This window comes from Hevea brasiliensis, chromosome 2 (assembly GCF_030052815.1).
Source record: "Hevea brasiliensis isolate MT/VB/25A 57/8 chromosome 2, ASM3005281v1, whole genome shotgun sequence".
NCBI classification, from domain to species: domain Eukaryota; kingdom Viridiplantae; phylum Streptophyta; class Magnoliopsida; order Malpighiales; family Euphorbiaceae; genus Hevea; species Hevea brasiliensis.
In genome coordinates this window covers 7345478-7351202 of record NC_079494.1, presented here as the reverse complement: position 1 = coordinate 7351202, position 5725 = coordinate 7345478, and the positions used below count along the sequence as shown (strand labels likewise).

The 5725-nt window shown below is 33.9% G+C and overlaps 1 non-coding gene across 1 annotated transcript; it reads right to left on the bottom strand.

Moving 5' to 3' along the window:
* Positions 1-4411: 4411 nt before the first annotated feature.
* Positions 4412-4519, bottom strand: LOC131178086 (small nucleolar RNA R71). Its single transcript, XR_009147218.1, has one exon. It is a non-coding gene; the product is annotated as a small nucleolar RNA R71 (small nucleolar RNA).
* Between the last annotated feature and the right edge of the window lie 1206 nt (positions 4520-5725).

Below are 5725 nucleotides of genomic sequence, written 5' to 3'. Positions count from 1 at the left end.
TACTACTCGAAAGAAAAGAAATGCTAAGAATAGAGTCCTCATTTGGTTGTGAGCAGATTAGAGTTTCATCGGATACTGCATGTGGGAGATTGTTGGACCTTTCGCAGATACTGAAACTCCATAAATAAAGTTCTAGCTGCAGGCTTTAGACATAAGGGCACTCAAAGGTTCAACTGCTGGAATGAAAAGGAAAGGAGAAAGAGGGTCTTATCTCCTGAGTCCCTTGTATAATCTGATCTCTTTAGTGGGCGATCCATTGATAATGATTGATACTCTGACTTCACTTATAAATTCCATGATTCATTTTCTCCAAGTGACACCAAGGGCTATGATTTCCATTACATTAACTAAGTAATGCCATTTAACAGTGTCAAAAGCCTTTTCGAAATCCACTCTCAACAATAAACAACCCATATTCATACTTTTGCAACTATCCACTACTTCATTCCCAATTAAAAACCTATCCAAGATTTGTCCGTGTTTTATGAATGCAGATTGGGAATCATTGATCAGATATGCTAAAACTGCCTTATAGACTTTTTATAAAAGTTTGGTCATTGATGGGTTTGAAATCTGAGACTCTAGCTGGCGTGGTAACTTTGGGGACATGAACAATCATAGTACTTTTAATATTGCCCGGTAACCTTCCTACAATATAAAAATCAACAACCAATCAAAAGATGCCCTCTTTTAAACCCTCCTAGGAATTCTTGTAAAAAGGGAATTTAAAGCCTTTAGGACCTGGGGACTTATGCGAGGCACAGCTCCATACGGCTGATTTTACTTCAAAAGTAAAAGAGAAATGCGAGAATTTTTATTTTCTTTATAAATTACTAAATTAAGTGATTTTAAATCGGTTAGTAAATTATCAATGGATTTAAAAATTTTATTAATAAATCGTGAAATTTTTTTATGTTAAACAATTTATTTACAAATTTAAAATCTGTTAATAAATTACCAATTTAAAATTCATAGGTAATTGTGTGTACACCCAATTTTTGATGCCAAAGGATTTACCAACATATTTAAAATTCATTAGTTAACCAAGCACTCATTTTTTTGATATTAAATGATTAATTACTAGTGGATTTAAAAATCCGTTAATAAATTACCATCAGATTTTAGAATTAGTTGATAAATTGCATACCCATTTTTTTGACTTCAAACAATTAATTTATCAATGAAATTTTAAATCATAAATTGTACAATTTCTTTTTTTTTTTCTTTTTTTTTTTTTTTTGCAAATATCCATTGAAAATCCATTTGTATTTATCAATAGATTCAAAATATGTTGCTTCGCTTGATTCTTATTGTGTATATGCAAATACAGAAGCCGTTAACAAGGCCCCCTGTTATGACAATAGTTCACAATTCCACACAGAACAATTTCAATGAATCTGGAGCCTTAACCAAGAAGGAAAATTAGGAAGCTGGCCTATTTTTTGATCTAGGTGTTGCCAGGGTTAACTATTCCAAATTGGCACTTTTATGGAAGAATGGTATCAACAATAGACACAATCTAGCTAGGACTCAACTACAAATCACCACAAGTCATATACACAAAACTATGACCTTGTTTGGTTGGGGGGTATGTGAATTAGAGAACTTCAAGTTCTCAAGAAGTGTGAAAGATTGACTTATTTGATTGGAAGTAAGTGTTCATTTCCTGAGAAGTGGAAAGTCATTTTTCTTTATTTTTCAGGTCATTAATAAAATTTTTACTTATAAAAAAAAGTTATTTGCTCTATATTAGGTAACTTACTTTCTGGGAAATGGAATTATTAGGAAGTAGTTCATTTGAACCAAACAAGGCATTTGTAGCAAGTAGTCATACTTGAGTGGGCATTTTTAAAATTAACCCTTCTAGCTCCTACTCAGAAATATGTTTGAACCCGTCAATGAGTTTCCCACATACACATTAATTCTATTCAAAAAAGGATTGGTAAACCTCTCTCTCTCTCTTTATATATATATATATATATATATATATATATATATATATATATATATATAACAGTTTATTCATAGAGTTAAAAAAATAACAAAGAGGAAAGGTGACCTGATGCATACATTTTGCATAATCATTTAGGTCTAATTTCATAGCCATTTTATTTGATTATTAGTCACTTTTAGCTAATTTCATTAGTTATTTAGTTAGTTTTTCATAATTGTCAATTTTTGATTAATTTGTAATTTTTACTTTGTTTTGTAGGAAAAATGGTGTTTTTGAAGGACTGAAAAGAAATTTTGCCATTGAGGAGTGACTTCTACAGCCAAAGATGTCAAAAACAAGTTTTCAAGTTGAAATATGTATTGACAAAATTGCGCATAACTTGCCGCATAAGCTATGCAGATCCGCATGAGGAGAAGAAACACTGTTCTAACACCTGCCAAATTGTGCATAAGGAGAGTGCATAGCTTATGCAGATTCACGTCTCCCTTATGCAATCTCACGGAAATGTGCATAACATATGTGCCAAGTCATGCAGTTTTGCATAAGTGAACTGTAACCACTGAATCGCATAAGGGACTGCATAACTTATGCAGTCCACTTATGCAGTCCCACAAAGGTTTCATTAATGAGCTGGCATAAGATTCCCTTAGAAAATTCCTCCTAAAACACACCATTTTAGGGCTCCATGTCAGAAAATGCTATAAATAGTCCCATTTCCCGAAATAGAAGGGGGGAAGCAAGTAGAGGAAGAAAAGGAATAGGGGAGGCAGCAGCTGAAGAGTCACAATCATCTCCCACTCCATTTCCAACCAGATTTGGAGATTTCTTTCTTTTCTTACATTTTCCTACATTTCTAGTGTTTAATTTCTTGTTTTTTAGCTTAGATTAAAGCTTTATTTGCTTATAAATTCAGAATATCTTATAAACATTATGGATAGTGAGTAGTTTTACCTTTGATTCTGGAGTAAGGGATGTAGTATTTGAGGTATTTTGTGGATTTTGATTGGGTAATCCATATTTTGTGGTCTTAATGAGTTTTATTCATTTCTTGTGTGCTTAATGACATGCTTAGTGTAGGATCCCATTAAGTAATGTTCTTAATCCATGGTTGAGGCACCGAAAGGAGAAGGCCTTGTGATAGATAATCAAGAAATTGGACTTAATTAACTTAGATCTAGAAATAGACTAAGGATTAAGAGGATTCACAGATTAATTAAAGAACTTAATGGGTCTTAATTAACTCTAACTCCACGAAAGTAGGATTAGTTTGATTAAGGCACTCTTTGTCTCACTCGAAAGGATATTCAAAGGATTTAAGAATTAATCTCCTTAAAACCCATAAGTTTCACAAGATTGAATAACCAATTTAAAATCCCAAAATAGCTCGAATATGAAATCCCGAACTCCGGAATCGCCTTTTTATCATTGTTAATTTTTAATTGAATTTAATTACTTGCCATTTTGAATATTGCCATATTTGAATTTTCCTATTTTAATTTGATGCAAATTTAGTTAAATCATTACATAGTTGATTAGATAATTGATTTTTGCACATATAGATTTCATACTCCAATACCCATCAATTCATTGCTTTAATTTCAAAAATAGTTCAATTTAGTCAACTTTTTATATCAAAAATTCAATCATTAACACAACTCCTTGTGGGAACGATATCTTTTCTATATTACTTGTACGACCCGTGCACTTGCGGTTGGGCCACATCAAGTTTTTGGTGCCGTTGCCGGGGATTTGTTTGTTTAAGATTGAATTCTTGATTATTTTAGTTGTTTTTAGTTTTATCTTTGTTATCTTTTCATTTTGTGTTTGTTTGTTCTTTTTCAGGTACTCTTAATCTTTTATGAGAAGAACTAGAAGCTCAAGTGACACATCCTTATTGTTCAATCCTGAAATTGAGAAATTTTGTAAAGCCAATAAGAAAGAAACCAGAAAAAGAAAAGAAGCTTTGAGAGAAACTGAATTAGAAGCAGACATGGCTGATGAAAGAATCAGAATTGGTGTTGGTAATGCTGGAAATGATCGAAATAATGAAAATGCAGCCCAAGGTGAAGAGGTTGTAAATGCTAATGTGCCTAGGGGAAGTATGATGGATCATGCTTTTCCTCGTTTTGATGACTTGAGAGAAAGCATAGCAAGACCAAGAATTGATGCAAATAGCTACAAGATGGATTTTGGAGTTCTTCAAATGATTCAAAATTCTCAATTTGGGGGACATCCTTCTGAAAATCCACACACACATCTGAAGAAGTTTGCTATGATTTGTGATATGCAAAAACAACCTGGAGTATCTGATGATGCAGCAAGATTGAAGCTATTCCCATTCTCTTTGAAAGATAGAGCATTAGATTGGCTTGACTCTTTACCTCACAACTCCATTACAAATTGGGAGCAACTCACTGATGCATTTCTTGCACAATATTTTCCACCAGGAAAAACTCAAGAATTAAGGAATCAAATGACAGCTTTTAGACCAAGAGAGGATGAAACTCTATATGAGTCATGGATGAGATGGAAGGAATTAGAGAGACAATGCCCACATCATGCCATTCCGAAATGGATGATAAACCAGAATTTTTACACAAATGTCACTCCTACAATTAGAGGGATTATTGATGCTCAAACAGGAGGAGAATTTATTATGACGCATGAAGATGAAGCTTATGAGGTATTGGAGAAAATTGCAAAGAATACTCATCTTTGGAGTAGTCCAAGAGGACCAGCTCCAACTCAAAAGAGGCAAGCTGCTGGAATGTATGACCTTGATCCATTCAACATGATTAATGCCAAGTTTGATGCACTTACAAATGTTTTGGCTAAGAAGATGGAAAATTTGAGTATGTTGGTTAGTTCATCATCATCATCTGGAAGTTCACAACAAGTTGCTTATGCAGAGGGAACTACCAGCTATGGAGTAGACTATGGAGAGCAAGCTGCATATGTTGGTAATTATGGAAACAAGCAAATGGGGAATCCTTACTCTCAAATTTATAATCCAACTTGGAGGAATCATCCCAACTTTTCATGGGGAAATCAGCAAAGTCAAGTTCCAAATCAGAATTTTCAACCACAACAGCAACAAGGAATTCCATATCAGCAAAATAGGCAACCATTGCCTAATTTTCAGCAGAAAAATATGAATCCTCCACCAAAACAGCAAGAACAAAGTTCCACCACAGAAGCTTTATTGCAACAAATTCTTGCCAACCAAACTAAGCATGATGAGGAGATGAGAGAGATGAAAGCAAGGCTAGAACAGATGCAAACACATAACAGAATGCTGGAAAATCAGATTGCACAACAAGCATCTTCTTCAGGTACCAAGTCTTTTGGAAAACTTCCAAGTCAACCAGAAAACCCAAGAGAGCAGTGTCAAGCCATTACTTTAAGAAGTGGGAAAGTTGTAAGTGATGAGAAGAGTGAAAATAGTGAGAAGAGAGAAAATGAGAAAGAAACTGAGGAGAGTGAAAAACAAGAGTGCAGAAAAATGTAAAGAGAAAATTGAAGAGAAGGAAGAGAAGTATATACCTCCAGAGCCCTACAAGACACAACTTCCCTTTCCACAAAGATTTCACAAAGCCAAGCTTGACAAGCAATTTGGAAAGTTTTTAGAGGTTTTGAAGAAGCTATACATAAATGTGTTGTTTGTTGATGCTCTTTCACAAATGCCCTCTTATGCAAAATTCTTGAAAGAAATTCTCTCAAACAAGAGGAAACTTGAAGACCATGAGACTGTAGCCTTAACTGAAGAATGTA